The following is a 20,073-nucleotide window of genomic DNA, read 5'->3' as shown; positions in this document are numbered from 1 at the left end:
TGCTTCACATTGGGAAGTTCTCATTTATTATTTTGTTGAATACATCTTTAAACCAAACTTCTCTTTGCACATCTTCACAAACTCCCATGAATCTGTGTTCATGGTGTCATTGATTTGTACAGATTTGTATTGATTTCTTAGCTTTACTCAGTTCTTTTCCCACACCTCTGATTATTTGGACATTTTTGCATGTGGCATCATCCAGCTCTGAAAATCTTCTGCCTCATCCATTTGCTCTATTGAACTCATTCTTTCATTTTGATTCTGTTTCAGTGCTGCTTTTTCCTGTATAATGCATTCCTTGGACTCCTGAATCGGCTTCTGGGTGTTTTTAAGGAGCTTTTTTTTTTTTTTTTTTTTTTTAATTCTTTATCTGGAAATTCCTCAATGTCTTCACCAGTTTGTTCTGAGATTAGAAGAGTTTTTCGCTCCTTTTTGGCGAAGGCATCAGTAACCTCATTCCTTCAGCCTGTGTCTCTTCTTTTACCTTTAACCATTGCAACTGATATTAGTAGATTTTTTTTGGAGCCGATTTTTAAGTTCTGCTATCTACAGGGCTACAAATCAACTTTACTGATCCCACTCAGTGCCGAGTTCTCCATTTGTGTCAAATGTTCCACTCTCTCCAGCAAATTTCAGGACCAGGCTCCTGTGCTATGCAACTGCCTTGGGCTCTGCATCCTGACCTCCTGAAATGCCTCTCTCCATCCCCTAATATCCTGTGTTGTGACTGTACCATTTTCTGCTCATCCTTTGTCCTACCCACAGTTCCAGCTGTACCGGGATTAGGGAGACACAGGTTGTGACTTTAAGTTAGATCATGGGGATAACAGTGGTGCCCATCACATGAATTACGAACCTGCTGGCAGCTAGGTTTGGAGGCATCCCACACCTATTTTAAGTGGAATCTGTGGGACACCAACTCAGTATTATTTTCCAACTGGGACAAGTGCAATGCATTGAGCTTGAAATGAATTCTCTCCTGGCTTAACACACGCATAGTTTTCTTTTTTAACATCCAGGCCTTTGACACAGAATTCAAAATGGCAGCTGGTGTGGCACTGGTGGGCATCTGGATTGTGAAATCTACCCTGTTCCCACACAGATCTGAAAGGGCTCCACCACTTTGGTTTTTTTTTCATAATTGGATTAAAAATCAAGGGAACCCACAATTCTATGGCTTGATTCTCCTCCTGCATTCTCTGTGATCTCCCCTTCCCATTTGACCACTGATGGAGCTCTGATTGCTCCTGGGATTTTCTTTTTTTTTTTTTTTAATTTTATGACAGTTTAATAGGCACTGGGGTCTCCCTTTCCTCTCTTACTCCCTTCCCCACTCTTCTCCCCTCCAGTCTTAAAATGGATGTCTTCTATGAGTTTTCACAGGTCCAGCATGCTGCCACTGAAGTGTCTCCCAACAATGTAGGAAGTTATCAGCCATTTCGCTACGAGTCCCTCCTTATACTGCATGCATGGGGACATGCTTCTCTCTTTTTCCACATATGCACATATTAATTTCTGCACTTCTATTATGCATCCCATTGGGTACAGTCCACCACGGGGAGAAAAAAAGGGTAAACCCTCATCCCAATGAACTTGACTAACATACAACAAAGGTATCAATGTGATGCTAGGGTGGTGAAGAGGAATGGCCAATATCTTCCTGTAGGAATAAATGCCGGCTTATGTCCCGTGTGGGCTAAGTCATCAGTACTTATGGGCAGTAGCAATAACAGTGATAAAAGGGACATTGACAATATCAGTTGATTAAAATCAGTCTCTAACGGATGATTGATTGGTGAATTACATCACATTTACAGTCTGCTCTGCTGTGCTGCCTCTTCTGCTTCCTATTTCCACGTGGCTCTGAGTGCCTCTCTGCAGTCGCTCTGCCCACTCCTATTGCCTTGGATTGAGCCCTCTCTGCTTTTCCTCCACTGATCCTTCTCTATCCATTTTAATATATCTTCACCCTATTCCACAATCTTGCTCTCCCTCAAATGTCCTGCCTTTTGAAAACACTAATATGTGATACTTTGTTATGCAACTAATAGCTTTCTTCCTTAATGTTAACCCCTTCCCCACTCCTCACTATTTCATTTCCAGGTCATGACACATGTCTAACACATACTATAAATTTAATAGGTAATTGAAAGTGAATAAAGCAAATAAGTGAATGCCAAAATGTTCACAATAACTTATAATCAACAGAAGTAGAAGAAAATAACGAATATGTTGACAAAGATCAAAATGTTGTCAATATCAAATGTTTTTGTCAGAACTGAGACATGTCCATTCATAGAGCTTTTTGGGTAAATAAATGGGCATTCATGTAGTGCTGCTGGCAGAATCACCTGGTACAACCTCTCTAGAGTCCATAAAAATAAAAGCCTTTAAAAAAGATTATAAACTTTAGTGCAGAAATCACAACTCTGGAATTCTATCAAAAGGAAAAATATTACAAGTGTATAAGATGTTCTTACAAGGATGTCCAATGGGACTTTGTCTATGTAAGAGCAAAGACTTTTAAACTCAGAAACAACCCAAATATCCTCTAACAGTGAATATTTGGATCTTTTGTGAACAATGTACTGAACAGAATACCATGATACCATCAAAAAGTAATTAAAATCTAGGCTGGGTATTTGGCTTGACAGTTAAATTAGCCACATCCTGGGTTAGTGTTATGACTCCCAGGTTAAGCCTTCCTGTATTAGAGCAACAGATTGAGTACCAGCTACTTTGCTTTCAATTTTGGCTCCCTGCTAATGCACCTGGGAAAGCAATGAGCAATGGCCCAAGCACTTGGGTGCCTGCCATCCATGTGACAGACATTAATGGAGTTCCTGACTCCTGGCTCCATTCCCAGCCACTGTATCCATTTGGGGAGTGAACCAGTGAATGAATCTCTCAGGCTCTCCTCTCCCTGTTGCATTCTACCTCTTAAATAGATTTTTTAAATTGCTTTGTTAAAAAAATAAAAGACACAACATTATGTATTTAAATACCTAGATCTAAGACTGGACTTCGCTCCTGATTCCAGCTTTCCAGCTTCCTACTAATGTACACCCTGGGAAGTAGTAGGAGAAGACTTCAGTAGTTAAGAGTCTTGCTACCCATGTGGAAGACCCAGATTGTGCTCCTGATACCTGGTCTGTCTGGGGTAGCCCTTACTGTTGGGGATATTCGATGAATGAACTGATAAATGAGGAACACTTCTTTCACTTTCTCTCTTCTGTGTGTGTGTGTGTGTGTGTGTGTGTGTGTGTGTGTGTGTGTGTGTGTGTTTCTACCTCTGCTTCTCAAGTTAATTTTAAAAGTATGGGGTCAACGTTGTGGTGTAGTGAGTAGAGATGCTGCTTGCAGTGCCAGCAGCCCATATACACTTTGAGGAGTCTCTGCTCCCTGTTACTGCACCTGGGAAAAGTAGCAGAAGATGATCCAAGTCCTTGGGCTCTGTCACCCACATGGAAATCAGAAAGAAGTTCATGGCTCTTAGCTTCAAATTGGCCCAGCTCCATCTATTGAAACCATCTAGAAATAGCCAGGACTCAGTCAAGTCAAGGTCAGGAACCAAAAATTCTACCTGGGTCTCCCATATGGGTCTCAGGGTCCTAAGTAAGGTATCATTTGCTGTCTCCCAGGGCATGGTAGCAGGAATCTAGATCAGAGGCAGAAATGGACTTTATCCCATGCACTCTAGTATGAGATGTGCTCATTCCAAAGATGGCTTACCCACTGTGCTACCTCAGAGAGTGAAGTTTTTGACAAATGACTATGTATATGTCAGTATAAGTATACACCTAAAAGAAAATAGGTAAAAATAATAACAATGGCCAAAGCCTATATTCTTCTCATAACCAATAAAAAAATCCTTTGGAAACAATAGAGGGAACTATGTCTCTTTTTTAAGATTTGTTTATTTGTATTAGAAAGGCAAATTAGATTTGTGCAGAGAAGGAGATACAGAGAGAAAGATCTTTCACCCTCTGATTCACTCCCCAAAAACCTGGAGCTAAACCAATAGAAAACCATAAGCCAGGAGTTTATTGTGTCTAAGTACACTATTAGTGATACTTTTCATGAAGGCCAGACATTTTCTTCTGTGCTGTCTAGATCCTAGTGCTAAATATGTTAAAATGCGTCTTCACTCTCCCAAATCATGACAGTTATCAACAATCATTCAACTGAAAAGTTATTTGAAGCAAAGATCCGGGCCCTATAGATTTATTGCAGCTCCTCCATCAAGCTGCAGGGAGAACCAAAAGGAACAGGCCAACCCACAAAGGACAGAGGCTCACATGCCACTTGGTTCCCAAGAGAGAAAAAACTGACATGCATGTTTTTCCTACCCAGAGAGCCGAGTCTAGGAATGGGAAATAGGCCAGCTCTCAAAAGTGTCACTGTTAGTATCATTACCAGTTTGTTACTACTTTTTGGGCCCCAGTTGGTCTTCCTGTTCGTATCAAAAGGTCAGAGACTATGCCTATTGTTTCACGAAGGCAGAATTCAATGTCACTGGTGAACAGTCAGAGCCTACAAACCCTAAAGGCTCCTTATTTACATGCATATCTTTGTTATCCCAAGCACGTTCTCTCCTTCCTCAAAGGAACTGTAGTGTCACTGCTGCTGACAGTGGCCAAGGCTCCTGGTTGTGGAGTCCAGACCTTGCCAGGATGTAGCCTGGGGCAGCAGGAAACTCTGGCACTTCTGAAAACGTGCCTTGCTGATTTTCTAATCATCCTCCAACCCCGGCTGGTTGATTGCTTTCTGCAGTTAAAGGGAATCATTTTCTCCTAATATTTCCTGAGATTAGAAATGACAGAACCATGCATTAAATGCTGTCAGATGTGTATTTCAGCTATGCCTAAATTAACACAACACCAGATAAGCAGCTTCATTTGTAGAACTTTCTCAAGTGAGAAGGGCAGCAAAAGCTGCCTCAGGTGATCTTGGCTTAGGAACTAAGTGATCTGAGGTCTTGGATCTTTCCACACACAAGATAGGGATGCTTGTTCTTGCTTTCTATCTCATATCCCCCAACAAGCCCACATACAGCAGCAGTGTCTGGTATTCAATAAGTGCTTGATAAATGCTCACAGCATTAAATTAAATGCCACTTCTGAAATGTCTTTCTCATTTTGATGTCAAATACACCTTGCACTTCACACAAAATTAACAGAACAAAATAGTGAGCTGATACTCTGGAAGAAACATTGGCCCTTCGGTAGTAGGAACAACTGGTACTAATCTCTATTTTGCTCTTGATTCTTGGCGATCAAACTACCATAACATCTGTCAGCTCTCATCTTCCTCAAATCACTCTGCTTGATCCTGAAGGGCAGCCGAGTTGCTCCTGACCACTAGGAATCTCTGGGTTCCCTTCCAGGAATTAAGTTATCCTGTATTTCTAGTTTTCAATTTCATCAAAAACCATTGAGCCATGGTGGGCTGTTTTGTGCATGTGAACATCAGATTTGGCAAAGCTGCCATGGATCGGTATATGACTCTTAAATACACCTGAAATGCTCTGATGCCTTTTCTTATTTTAAATATCAGATTTTCAGAGCAAGCTACTTAAGATTCATCTTCTTATTTACACCAGAAACAGTTTCATTTCTGACACCTTTCAAGAGGATGGTTGTCTGAAGTGCCCTTTTAGCAGGAGGCCCTGCAGGCCAAGCATTTAGGTCACAAACCAACCGTACTGATTAAATTAAAGACACCTGTTAAGTATTTTGAGGGTCCCCCCCTCTAGTTTCTTACAAAATGTTCCAATAAATAGCTTGCTTCATTTATGTCTGAAAAATATATAGGTAGCACTTTCTCTTGGGTTTCATCTATGTGACTTCATTCATAGAAACCAACTTTCACTCCATACAGTGTCTTTCACCTAATTAACAAACTTACAGCATCAAAATTCTCCTTGTAATTAATCATTAGCTATTACCTTCCCAGAGTAGTAGCCCAAACTATTCTGAAATACTGAGAACTTCTGCACTCTTTTTAGACCTCATCTAAGTCAAAAGCAAAGTGCATGAAAAGTAGGTATTCAAAGCACGGAGATATTTACTGGTGCTTTTTTGTGGAAACTTCACGTGGCTTGTGGTCGTGCTGGCCTGAAGTCGGCCAATTACCGCAAATGAAACAGCCCAATGCTCCTAAGAAAAATTTGATAAGCTTGGTTTCTCCTTGCTATTACCTTTTGGTTAGAATTTCCCAGGGCTTAAATCAAGTAGAATCTCTTAGGGGTTTCGGAGTTGCAGCTTTCTTTCTCAGCACTGGAGAAAGGGCAGGGAAATGGCACTCTAATCAAATTCAGACTTTACACAATTGACCATTGGTGGGTTCTCACATATGGGTCTGGGCTGTTTGCTCAGCTTCCGTGCCAGGCCATGGATAACAGTGGCCAATAAAGCGTAAAAGCATATGTCCTATAACATTGCTTCTACTTGTTACCCAGAGGACCCTAGAGGATCACTAAGAATAATGTAATTAGTAAGAATGTGCCATTGTACAGGAAAGATAAGAGGATAGGAGACAAGTTTATTTCTGCATAGAAGTAACTTAAATACAGCTTAATCCAGCAGCCTGCTGGACCATCAAAAACCATTTCCCTTCAAAATGAAGAGCAGTGGAGTTAAGAATTACAGTTAATAGAAACGCAGAAAAAATAGAAAAGTTTTATGTGCCTTAACATGTATAGATGAGTAAATTGCCTCTACATCCAAAGATTTTCATTTATAGCCTCTGATAAGTGTTTTGTTAACATTGGAAATACATTGGATTTTATAGAGTGTGCATTCTTGGGGAAGGGGAGAAATGTAAAATAATAAAGAATGGAAGGGACAATTTGTTATTGTTAGTAACAAAGGAGTCATAATAATATCAGCTGGGTCATGCATGAATGCTCTCAGACTTGCTGTTCATAATCCCATTAATCCTCACAGCAACCAAATTGCACATGTTCTGCTGCTGTTCCCATATTACAGATGAGAAAACTGAAGGCAGCTCACAGCATTGTAGTGACAGAGCCAGGCTATGACTCCAAAGCCATGCTATGAATCATGACTTCTTATCTTCTCACAAAAGCAGATTTTAGAAATAACTGGTGATGAAAAATAATTTCTTCATGTAGGCATACACAACACAATCACATCACCAAAAGTGTTGGGCTGGATAACCAAAAGTGAGGACGAACCTAAAAAATGAGGTTTTGCTTCCAAGTATAATAGGACAAGTTGCCCTTGACATTCTCCATGTATTTCTGGGACGAAGATATTTACCCTACTATTCCCCTAACACCCTTATATTTTTCCATTTCTATGTGGCAAATTTTGCATGTAGATTTATATTCACCATTCACTGTTGGGGTACATGATCGGTAGAAACTGCATCACCATTCCCGAGTATAGCTTCTTTTCAGATCTCTCGATGTCCTCCTGATGGCTCCTTATCAATTCTGCCATTGTTATCTTCTTTGATGCCCTCTGCCCCTTGCGCTTTCCCCTACTTTTCTCTCCTAAAATTATGGCCCTAAAGAGACTGGCTACACATTGCAATCATTAAAATGATCTTTCACCTACTCTGCTATGGCCATTGCAATTTGGTGGTTCTTTTAATTTGAAACTACTTATTGGCATTAATTTGAGTTAACATGTCCAGAAACTGAAGCTGCAGCTGCGGCATGACAGGCCAATCCACTGCCAGTGGTGATAGGATCTCATATGAGTGCTGGCTGATGTCCCACCTGCTCTGCTTCCCAATCCAACTCCCTGTTTATGGCCTGGGAAGGCAGCAGAGGATGGTACAAGTCTTTAGGCCCAATCACCTATGTGGGAGATCCAGAAATACATTTTCTAACATTTGGAATTATACCTGAGTGGCTGTTTCTCTATTCTTACCTTTAGGGTTATATTTATTGTTACTTTTCTTTATTTGTTTATTTGAAAGTCTGTGAGAGAGAGAGAGAGAGATTGATTTACCATTTTCTGGTTCACTACCAAAATGGCTGTAATGAGTAGTATTAATAATGGTTCATAGAATGGTGATTCCCCCAGCTATAGGATTGTGGTTCATGGTTATAAAATGGACCACAACACTTATCCCAGTCAGAAATTCCCTTCAGCATCATGTGTCTAAAAACCATGCTGAGTACTGGGAACTCAGTTCAGTCTGAAAGTTTCAAAAAAGGAAAAAAATCCTCGTCCTCTTGAGAGGTACCATTAGCTCGGCCATTACATTCACATTCTTGTGTAAATCCCCTTGCCTTGAATCCGAGACTCACTTTTAGACAATAAAATGTGGCAGAAGTGATGCCACATGACTTAAAGCATAAATCATAACAGAGTTACTGGATCTCATAGAATTCTTGTATGAAGGAAGCTGATCACTATACAGGCTCATTAAGTAAGCTCAAACTAGCAGGATAAAGGGACTGCATAGTGAGAGAGACAAGCCCAGCTAGTCATAGCTATTCCAGCACTCCCAGGAAGGATGCCAGACATGGGGGTAGATAAGTTTTAGACATTCAGAGCCTGCTGATGGTTCAGTCCCTGGCTTCATCTAACTACAATTGTGGGAGACCCTAAACTCAGTCAGTCCAACAATGACAAATCATGTCTTTACACATTCAAGTTCTGTATTATCTTGGTATATAACAGTAGCTAATGAAACATCTGCTTTTCAGTAGAGTCAAGCCCCACATCCAACCTGAACTCAGAAATATTTGCTTCCCTACAGTCTCTTTTAAGTCCTTTCGGAATTCATGGCATATCATGTTCCACACTACGGAAATACCTCTGTGGATCATCTCTAAGACAAGGCTCAGCAAAGTCCAAAGGGACTGAGTAAGATGCACAAAATTTCGTCTCACTAGTCTGCTTTTTTTTCCCGTAAACCAGTGTATAAAACAATCACTTATAGGGAGTGTTTATTAAAATACCAAATGGTAAATTGAAAATTTTAGAAAAAAAACAAAATGTTATATGCAAGGTCTTCTCCATGCAGAGCTTATAACTCTCACTTGGATCTGCAGTTTAGAGCACATGATTGCCTATTGAAAGCCTCCTGATCAGGAGTGGAATGAGAGTGTCTCTTGCCCAGCATTTATCAGCAAGATTTGATTCTTAAAAGCCATTTGCCATGCTAGTTTTCCTGTTTTTGTAGGTGATCAAAATGAGAACCCTCAAACTGAATAGAATTAGATGTCTTTCATAACATGAGTTGAATTCAGATGATAGGAAGTAAGAGGAAGTCTGTAAAGAAATAAGCATTAAGCAATCTGGAAGGATCTAATATTATTTCTAATCAGCATAATATGTGCCCCACACACAGGACTCAAAAGAAATTCCTACTAAATTTTGCTGTAAAAAGAAAATATTCTTCATACATTATCCCTGTAAACAAATATCTGTATTACTAGCTGCCACAAAGTGAAATTTCTAAAAACCTCTGTTTCTAGAAAACTGAGCCAACATGATACTGACACTCCTGACTTATTCATCTGTTGGTTGATTTTATGTTAAAGCATTTTACGTCAGACTGGGTTTAATCTAGAGTTGCAAATACTTTTGAAAGTAGACGGGTTCGGGCCTTGGGATTCGGGGTCAAGTGCCGCTCCTCACAGTGTGGCAGCTGTGGGGGTGAACCTGCCGGGTCTGACCCAATGCTGGGGGCTCACGCCAAAGACACTGCCGCAAGGCAGTGAACGAGTCCTCGGCCTCCCCCAGGACCCAAGAGAGCTCTTCCCTCAGGGTAAGTACGCCATGAGGGAACTTGGGAACGGGGTTAAAATTCCTAACCCCGCCCAGCTGCTAATATCTTGTGGCAGGGTGAGTTTGGGAGGGGTTCGGGCCTTGGGATTCGGGGGCAAGTGCCGCTCCTCACAGTGTGGCAGCTGTGGGGGGTGAACCTGCCGGGTTGGACCCAATGCTGGGGGCTCACGCCAAAGACACTGCCGCAAGGCAGTGAGCGAGTCCTCGGCCTCCCCCAGGGCAGCCAGTGCACCATGTGGTGCCAGGCTCTGCCTGCTGGCCACCCGGCCAGGGAGCTCTGGGGTATTGGTTCTCTGAATCACTGCTTAGATAGCTAGTTGAGTCAAGGACGCCAAGTCAAACTGACTAAGGCAGAGGCCAGGACAAGTGAGGGACTGAGATAAGCTGAGTCAGAGCAATCACTGGCAGGCGCATGATCTACGGCTAGGAACAGGCCCAGTTGGGGAGGCATGGGGACACCTTAACTGGGTTGAGGTTCCCACCAAAGGGTGCATGTGCTGGAATGGGGGCTGCATTCTATCTAGGAAACAGTTGTAGTCACCCGAGGCACTAGTGTGGGCTGGGATTGGATGCACCAGGCCAGTTCAGACCCCAACACCATCTGGTGTCATGAAGAACCAGAGGGTAGATGTGGGACTGATTAGGCTGGGTCCCAATCCCCTCTTGAGCCGTGTGTGAGCTGTACGTGAGTATGGACGAGCCATGGCCGGGCTGAAACATCCAACAACAAGAACCAGAGTGGGGTGAAAGCCAGCCAGTAAAAGCCACTGTTCCTGCTAGGACAGGAGGTGAACTGGGTAGGGTTGGCTCAAGGACCCCCTGGCATGCGCAAAATCTGCCATTGGGAGGGGTTCTGATGGAGGAGCCTGGGCAACTCCTCTGGCAGGACACAGTCCCTGCAGGTTAGCGCAAGAAGCATGATAGGAAACAGCCCAGAATAGGCCATGGAAAGTTTACCACTGGCACACATTCAGCATGGGTCAGGAGCAGACCAGGCTGAATCAGTTCATGTCATCCACTGGCAAATCCGATCACCAGAACAGAGTGTGGGATGAGCCGGGTTTGGTCGCGACAAAACCAGTACACATTATGGAATGCCAGGGCGTGGTTGCCTGTACTGGATATGAATGCAGCATCCAACCAGCACACGTGAGCTCCAGGAAGGGAGGGGCAGAACTGGCGGGGGGATTAGGGGCTGGTCCCCTCGCTGGACAGCTACTCCCACTGGAGAGCGTGGGCTGGGATAGAGACAGACCAGACTAAGCAAGGCTACATCACCTGTGTGCTGCATGTGGATTAGACCAGGGAAAAGCCAGGCTGGGCTGATTATTCCTGCTGGTGCAAGCATAAACTAGATTGGGTGAGGGATGTATGGGCATAGCCGCAAAAGCTGGCACTGGGGACTAATTCTGTCAAGTCAAATCACAGAACCACATAAAGAGTGCATAAACCGGGACAGAGAGACCTGAGAGGGAAAAAGTGGGTTCCCCCTTCTTGGGTCACTATTCCCGTGGGAGGGCATGAAAACTAGAACGGGAGCTGGGATGGCTAGACAGAGAAGCACTCAACAACATCCGTGAGGGCTGGATGGTTGAGTTGGTTAGATGGAACTAAGCTTTAATACCCATTGACAAGTACAAGAGCCAAATGGGATGGGGGACAGACTGGTCTTCTGCTACACATACTGGCAAACCAGGGTAGGGGGCGGGCCTAGTGGGGGTTATTGTGGGTCGCCCCAACTAGGCTGCAGCTCCCACTGGTTGATGTAAGGGCCGAACCAGACTGGACTGCACCACTCATTGGTTCCAGTGCAACTCGGGACCGAAAACAGAACCAACACAGCAATTGAAACCACCAGCTGATCGGGGTGATGGACTGTGCCGGGCCCTGTGCTTGCTAGAACATACAAGAAACTAGTCTGGGAATACCTCAAAGTTTCTTTGGAGATCTCCCCAATCGAACTGCTGGACTCAGAACTCTAATCAAGAAAAGACAGAAGACAGAGCAGATCAATCATTCATCTCAGCTATATGTTGGCAGCGAAATATGGGGCAAACGGAGACTTTATAATGGATCATATCAATCAGTGGACGACCTCATCGAGCGAAACTGGCAGCGATTCATAACCAGAGAACTATTAACACCACTAGAGCACATATCTCAGAGCATGCCCCACATCCGGGACTCGGAGTGGGCGGGAAACCGGGTGGGGCTTCTCCCTCAATATCCCCCTTTACCTCAGATACATGATGGAAACAATATGGACATAATAGTATTACCCACTTCCCCATCCCCCTGAACCTTTTTTTTTTCTTTTTCTTTAACTGTAATTAACTATGTAAAGATTGTCAACAACAATACAATAAAATAGATTTAAAAAAAAAAAAGAAAGAAAGTAGTGCAAAATTGGGGGCCTCGGGATGGCCGTGCCTCAAGCCTGGAACACGCACGCCTGCTACCATGTACATGTGGTGAGCGGCTCCCGGGTGGCCAGTGCGCCATTTGGCGCCAGGCTCTGCCTGCTGGCCTCCCAGCCAGGGAGTTCTGGAATTTTGGTTCTTTGATATGCTGCTTGGGTAGCTCCATCCTGAACCCACGGTGCTTTGGGGACATGAATGAGTCCTAAAGATTCTCAATGGCAGTAAATCTTCCTCTGAAGAACCTGTAATCACTTTATAATACAGATTACCGAACATCAGTTCATTCAAGAGCCAAAATCTGGACTTGTCCAGCAGGATATCCCCATTGCCTAACAGGATGAGGGATCAGCAGAGGGGTCACAGTAGGCCGGACCATGACATTGACTGGCATTCGAGAACTATACCTGGGGGTAGAATGTGTCGGGGATGTGTGGGCCAAACCCCGTGGGAACTCTGACCCCACTGGATGGTTTACGAGGGCTGGTGGAGACAAGCCAGGAGGCGCAACAGGCTATGGGATGTGCTGAGCTGACCAAGAGCAACCACTGGCATGCTTAACACTGGCTGGGAACTAGCCTGGTTGGGGAGCTAGGGGGAGGCCCTGGCTGGGTGGAGTTTCCCACTAAGAGGCGCAGGAGCTGGAAGGGGGCTGCGTTCTGGTCGGGTCACAGTTGTAGTCTCCCTTGGTACAAGTGTGGACTGGGACAAGACGCACCGATCCAGGTTAGACCGCAGCATAGTTTGGTGTTCTGGAGGACCAGGGTAGATGTGTGATGGACTAGGCTAGGTTTCAACCCCAACTGAGCCATACATGAGCTATATGTGGGTATGGACGAGCCGTGGCTGAGCTGAAACATCCAACAGCAGGAACCAGAATGGGCTGAAGACCAGTTAAGAAAGGCTGCTGCTCCTGCTGGGGCAAGAGATGGAATGAGCGGTGCTGGCCCATGGACCTGCTAGTATGCACGAAACCTGACACCAGGAGGGGGTCTGATGGAGGAACCTGGACAGTTCCTCTGACAGGACACTGACCCTGCAAATAATCGCAGAAAGCATGGAGGTAAACAACCCAGAAGAGGCTATGAAAAGTGTCCCACTTGCATACATTTGGCTCGGGTTGGGGGTGGACCAGGCTGAGTCAGTTCGCATCATTCACTGGCAAGTCCGAGCGCTGGAGTTGGGTGGGGGTTGGGCCACGTTCGGTTGTGATAAAAACAGTACACGACACAAAATGCCAAGGCGAGGCTGCCTGAGCTGGTTAGGAACGCAGCACCCAACCAGCACACTTCCCACTGGTTTAGGTGAGAGTCAAGTGTGTGATGGGCAGAGCCAGGATGGACTGCAATACTCATTGGTTCCAGTGGAGGTTGGGGCTGAGAATAGAACCAACCCAGCAGTTGCAACCAGCAGTTGATCGGGGTGATGGACTGAGGCGGGCACTGTGCTTAGTTGTACATATAGGAACCTGGTCTGGGAACGCCTCAAAGTTTCTTTGGGGATCCCCTCAATCAAAATGAAGGAATCAGAACATTAACCAAGAAAAGATGGAAGATGGAGTAGATCAACCAACCACCTCAGCTATATGCTGGCAGCAAAATACTGGACAAGGGGAGACTCTATGATGAACTATGTCCATCAGTGGACTCTGCACCAGCCTCATCATACCTGGATTGTTGCTGATGGTATGTTGGAGCTTTTAATTGATTGGGATGATACTCTGCTGGCTCTGCCTTCAGACCAGAGAGGGTCTCCCCAAGAAGCTGTTGAACTTGACTGGACAATAGGATGCTGGACTCTATGTTTGGTCTATGCTTGCAATGAGGGAATCCCAACTGAACTTGAACTGTGGTTATGCAACAAGGTGAAGGAATCCACCATGGGGGGAGGGTTTGGGGAGGGGTGGGGAGAATCCCAGTACTTATGAAACTGTGTCACGTAATACAATGTAATTAATGAATAAATTAATTTAAAAATTACATCCTCATGTCAAAAAAAAAAGAAAGTAGTGCAAAATTCAAGATTGATAAATTTCATAGCTTGCAGAAGCAAGTCCATTTGCAAAGCAAAAAGTGTTGTGTCTCAGAGTGCCAGTGGTATTTGGGTGTTTCTGGGTTCCCTACTGCTTGGTGAGTTTTTGTGATAGTTATTGAAATACAGACCCAGTGCTGTTAATGCACACAGGGTTCTACAGTCGGGGTTCTCATCCGCTGCCTCCTTTAGCCTTGATGATCTTCTCCCAGGACCTTTTTGAGGAAATGTGTCCGCTATATACATTTACAGCGAAAAAAGGTCCTCGTTCAAAATTCAAAAGCCTCTATGGAGAATTGAGTTTAAGAAACTGTGTTTCTCTTAGATTCCTTTACTCCCTACTAATCTCTTATCCCCTCCTTGTTGGTAGAGGAAAGCTCATGGTAGTGGAACAAGGACATAGTTAATTGTTCAGTTTGGAGGCTAGCCGTCACTGTGAGCTTACCGGCTTCTTATGAGAGCACCAGTTCAAGTCTGGACTGCTTCACTTGGATCCAACTAGCTGTTGGTGTGTCTGGGAAAGCAGCAGGAGACAGCACAAGCACTTGGGCACCTGCACCCAAATGGGAGCCCTGAATGAAATCCTAAGCTCCTGTCTGGTCTGGCCCAGTCCCAGCTATTGCAACCAATTGAGTGAACCAGTGAACCAGCAGATGGACTCTCTGCCTCTCTCCCTCTCTCTCTCTTTCTCTCTCTCTCTCTCTCTCTCTCTCTCTCTGATTTCAAATAAAACAAAATACAGTACAAGCTTAGTTCATGGCTGTGCCACAAGGAAGGAAAGACTTAGGTGTCGAACCTGATACAGGTGATGACACCTACTCAGCAGGCTCATAATAAGCATTCAGTGAGGCTTTCAGAAAGAAGAGCTATGGGAAGAATTAAATTAACTTGTCAAATCTATTGCTACATTCTTCTTAAAGTGTTACCTGTATCAGAAATAATGCAAATATTCAAGATTGGTGGTTTTTGTAAACTATTTGCAAATAGTAACTTAATGTGTGTAGAATAGAATGGCATATGTTAGCTGTCCATTCTTCATCTTTCCATCAGAAAGGTCATATAAATGTGTGCAGTGCTCTGGAGAGGCACAAAATATTCAGAGGACTGAGTAATGGCTGAGAATGAGTACCAGCAGGATTAAGTTAAGGTTGCTTTCAATAAAGTCAGAAGATATATAAACTGTGTTTTGTCACTTCAGAAGTTAGAAAAGCCTGCTTGGAAATACTCTTGATTATTTACACTAGGAGTGCTTTCCAACATGACTGACATTCTTATATCACCACACATTTCTGTGATTTCACTATTCTTATTTAGCTAAAAACAAATCCAGTCACACTCCATGGTTTAACATCTGCAGTAGAAGCCCAAATGTGCTGTTTATTTTTATGAATCAAACACTCTGTTTATAGTTACTTGCTCTTAATTTGAGCCCTAAACTAGAATTCTTTCTTTTGAAACAATCTAGTTAATTTTAAGATCACATAAACAAAAGACTGAAACATATCACAGAAATATTATGATGCTCATTTACAATTCGTGTCAAAAGAAACTAATGTGTTTTTTTAATTTCTAAGGGGAAAATAGAATTGTTTATATCAAAGAAGTATTGAAATGGAATTGAAGATATTCTTACACTCTTAGTAAATTATAAATAAAACCTGGATTCCCCTTAAAAAGTACCCATTTACTTATATAAATCAATTTCAATTGGGAAGAAGTTAAAAACTATCAAGGACAAACTAGTAATTTGGTTATATTTTTGAAAAATATGCATGATATCTGATCATGGAACAAAAATGTCATTCAGCAATGGATGTTAACTTTTTTATTATTTTTCACAGCACAGTTTAGAAGGTATAGGGGTTCATCTCCCCACTTCCACTTTCCCACCAATTTTCTCCATTTTATCACAATAGTATAGTCCCTTAGTATAAGTTTCAAGTTTAACTTTCTGATAGTAAATGTATCATGACATGGTAAGTATAGGCAAAGATGGAATACCTTGTAGTGTAGAGGTATGTGTGGCTTATTTTCTACTGGTCAATTATTTTTAGTGGGTTATAATACATGATTCGTTTTTTCTTCTTTCAGCACAATTCTCTTTGGTACAGCTCCTTTTAAAAAACAAAATATCGGGGTGAGTGTGCAATGTGGTAGATTAAGCTGCTGCTTGGTAAGCCTATATTCCATGTGCATCAAAGTGCCAGTTTGAGTACTAGCTGTACCACTTCTGATCCAACTTCCTGCCATGCATGTGGAAGGCAACAGATGATAGGTCAAATGCCAATTCAGGTGAAAAACCTACACTCTATTCACGTACCAAACCATTATGAAATCCTGGATACTGGCTTTAGCCTGGCCCACCCCTAGCTGGGACATTTGTGGAGTGAAGATCTCACTTGCCTGCTCTCTGTCTTTTCCTTTCTGTCCCTCTGCCTTTCAAATAAATACATAAACATATTTTAAAATTTTAAAATAAACAGCATATCAATAAGACTGCCTTCCTGTTATGCTTATTTTCTCTGAGGAGAAAACCGTGGTTATTCACTGATAGACTCCACTGAACCATAGTTACACTCTAACTGCCTTTTCAGATAGCTGTTCCCAATCCCTGTGCATGTCTGAGCTTAGTAGACATATACTCGATTTACTTTTAATCTGAAAAATCAGTTCTTATTACAAAGGAAACTGAGAATATGCGTGCAGCTGAATTTGTCACCACCAACAGCAAAAAAAAAAAAAATGCTAAACCTAAAAACAAGGTGAGGAAAACTAAGTTTTGAAACATATAATTGGGTTTTTCTTTAATTTTTCTAATTGCTTTTTTAAATGTAGACATTTCTCCAGAACAATACTCTGTTTGCTTCTTGCTACACAAGTCAATTATCTTCAACTAATTTCTCAAAATTATGTAGCATAAAATTTTTTTGTTTCTGCTTTCCTAATCTCCACCACAAGCCCAGCATTTGATTTATACAATGCAGTTGGCCAAATATTCACTATTCAGTCATCTTGATGAAATTAGTAGCTGTTTGTTGATTTCCTTATTTATATTAATCTTAGGGTATTTTCCACATATTATGTAACATACTGTTTTTTTAAGATTTATTTATTTTTACCTAAAAGGCAGATTTACAGAGGAACGACAGAAAGATCTTCCAACCACCGGTACACTCCACAAATAGCCACAATGGCTGGAGTTGGGCCAATCGAAAGCCAGGAGCCAGGAGCTTCTTCTGGTTCTTCTGGTTCTTCTGGTTTTCCCACACAGGCACAGGTTCCCAAGGCTTTAGGCCATCCTCCACTGCTTTCTCAGACCACAGGCAGGGAGCTGCATCAGAAGTAGAGCAACTGGGACAAATAGCAGCACCCAAATGGGACACTGGATTAGCCAGTTAAGCCATTATTTTTTTATAGGATTGTTTTTTGCAAATGTAGTGAAACCAAGAATGTAAGAAAACAAAAACAAAACAAAAACAAAAACTATTGTAACTGTAAAAATGGTCTATATACATACATCTAAAAAATAAAAAAATTCAGGCCCAGCTTAGTAGCCTAGTGGCTAAAGTTCCCACCTTGCATGTGCTGGGATCCCACATGGGCACCAGTTCATGTCCCAGCTGCTCTACTTCCTTTCCATCTTGTTACCTGCTTGAGGCCTTGGAAAGTAGTCAAGGATGGCCCAAAGCCTTGGGACCCCAAACCCATGTGGAAGACCCAGAAAGAAGCTCCTGGCTCCTGGCTTTGGATCACCTCAGCTCTCGCCATTTTGCGACCTGGGGAGTAAACAGCCACTTGAGGAGTGAACAAGTGGATGGAAGGTCTTTCTGCCTCTCCTCTCTCTGTAAATCTGACTTTCTATAAAAATAAATAAATCTTTTCTAAAAAGCTATATTAGCAGATGATTTACATCACTATAAATCTCAAGGCATGAAACCAGAAGGAAGAAAATAGCCTGTAAAAGGCAAAAGGATAAATATATCTTCTACATGAAATTAAATTCTAGACAGGAAACACTTAGGCCTAGAGGTGGAGAGAATAGATAGCGTCAGGTGTTTGGGCTAGCACGGTCTGGGTGTCTGCCAAGCATTCTCAGCTGCAATGTAGGGACATGGCCTTAACACTTCATGGCTGCCCACCCCACCTGATGGTGACTCTGCCATCTGCCACCTCATATAGAAGGAACAGGCTTCACAACAAGTCAGAAATCAACATGTAAAAGAGCACACAAATTTTTAGCCGTAAAATTATGAGATGGTGGAAGACTGTATCAAAAGCATACAGAATGATGGAATATCAGTTCAGAAGGTAAGACTGATGAGACAAGGTCTGATTTAAATTGCATTCACGGTCCTGGTGTGGTGGCCTGGTGGCTAAAGCCATCGCCTTGAATGCACCAGGACCCCATATAAATGCCGGTTCTAATCCCAGTAGCCCCACTTCCCACATAGCTCCCTGCTAATGGCCTGGGAAGACAGTCAAGGATGGCCCAAGACCTTGGGATCCTGCACCCACGTGGAAGACCTGGAGGAAGTTCCTGGCTCCTGGCTTCGGATTAGTGCAGCTCCAGCCATTGCGGTCACTTGGGAAGTAATTAATCAGATGAAATACCTTCCTCTGTCTCTCCTCCTCTGTGTATATCTGACTTTGCAATAAAAATAAATAAATCTTTAAAAAAATTGCATTCACTCTTTGAGGGAGTTTCTTATTATTATTTATGTTGGTTTTCCATAAAATGCTTCTGGCATATGTGCTTAATATTGCAGCAGACACCTCCAGGAAACACCATTATGCTCATGTTCCACTGTCATATTCATAGTTGCTTCTATTTCTGATTTTGCCTATTTCTCACAAACTATCAAAAAAATTTAAGATGTGAGATGCTGCCTTATTTCAGATGAGTAGGCATGCTGAAGTTCAGTGTTATGTAACTGCTTTAACCAATATACACATCCCAAATCCACTTCCTCAGCATCTTCTCAGTCCTAACCTGGGTGACATGGCTAATCATGCCGTTCTACTGATCCCAGATGAGGCTGCTGTCACCTGGCCCTCCTGATGCTCAAGGACGTTGTCCTTCTGGTCCTATATCCTCCCTGACAGCACCACAGAGCAGGATTCTCCACTGAGTTTTCTTTGAACCTCTATGATATTGCAATATCAACTCTCTGTAATTGTTTCCTATAATTTCTGTCCTTTTCCTACCCCTTTAAGTAGCTATAGTAATTTCATTCCTCTATCTCCAGATATCTCTTCATACTTGATTCCTCAAAAAAAAAAAAAGATTAAGCCACAAGCATCAGGTTGCATAGATGTCAACCCAGATAGACTCCAGTTCTTACATCACCACACACCTTGAGATGACTCAAAAATAATGACAGTGCTTATTAAATTCAGATCTCTTGCATCCATTCTGTCATGACCCCTAGTTCATCATGTTTCCTATTCCTGTTTACTATCACATTTTCTCCATTCCAATTGGCACTGATTTCATTCAGGCTCACTTCATTTCTCCTTCCCATGTGAAGTAGCCATTGTAATTAGTTTCCCTGACTTCAGCCTTTAGACCTTCCAATTAATTCATTACACTGCTTCTGGCATAGTCTTTCTAAATCATTAAGCTGGTCATATTGCCTCTGTTTTCAAAAAGCTCTGTAATAGAAGAACCATTCTCCAAAGGCAAAGGGTGCCTCAGGACCAAAGAAAAGAACTTAGAGAACCAGGATTACACAGAATGTGACTTGCTGGGGACTTAGGAACCAATGTGTGTACTAGATGGCAGCAAGATGAAAGAATCCCCAACCCATGAATAAAAGAAGATTTAATAGACAGAATTGTCTCCAACTAGA

Source organism: Ochotona princeps, chromosome 1 (assembly GCF_030435755.1).
Source record: "Ochotona princeps isolate mOchPri1 chromosome 1, mOchPri1.hap1, whole genome shotgun sequence".
NCBI classification, from domain to species: Eukaryota; Metazoa; Chordata; class Mammalia; order Lagomorpha; family Ochotonidae; genus Ochotona; species Ochotona princeps.
The sequence above is the reverse complement of the archived record's forward strand: the minus strand, read 5'-3'. Positions refer to the sequence as shown.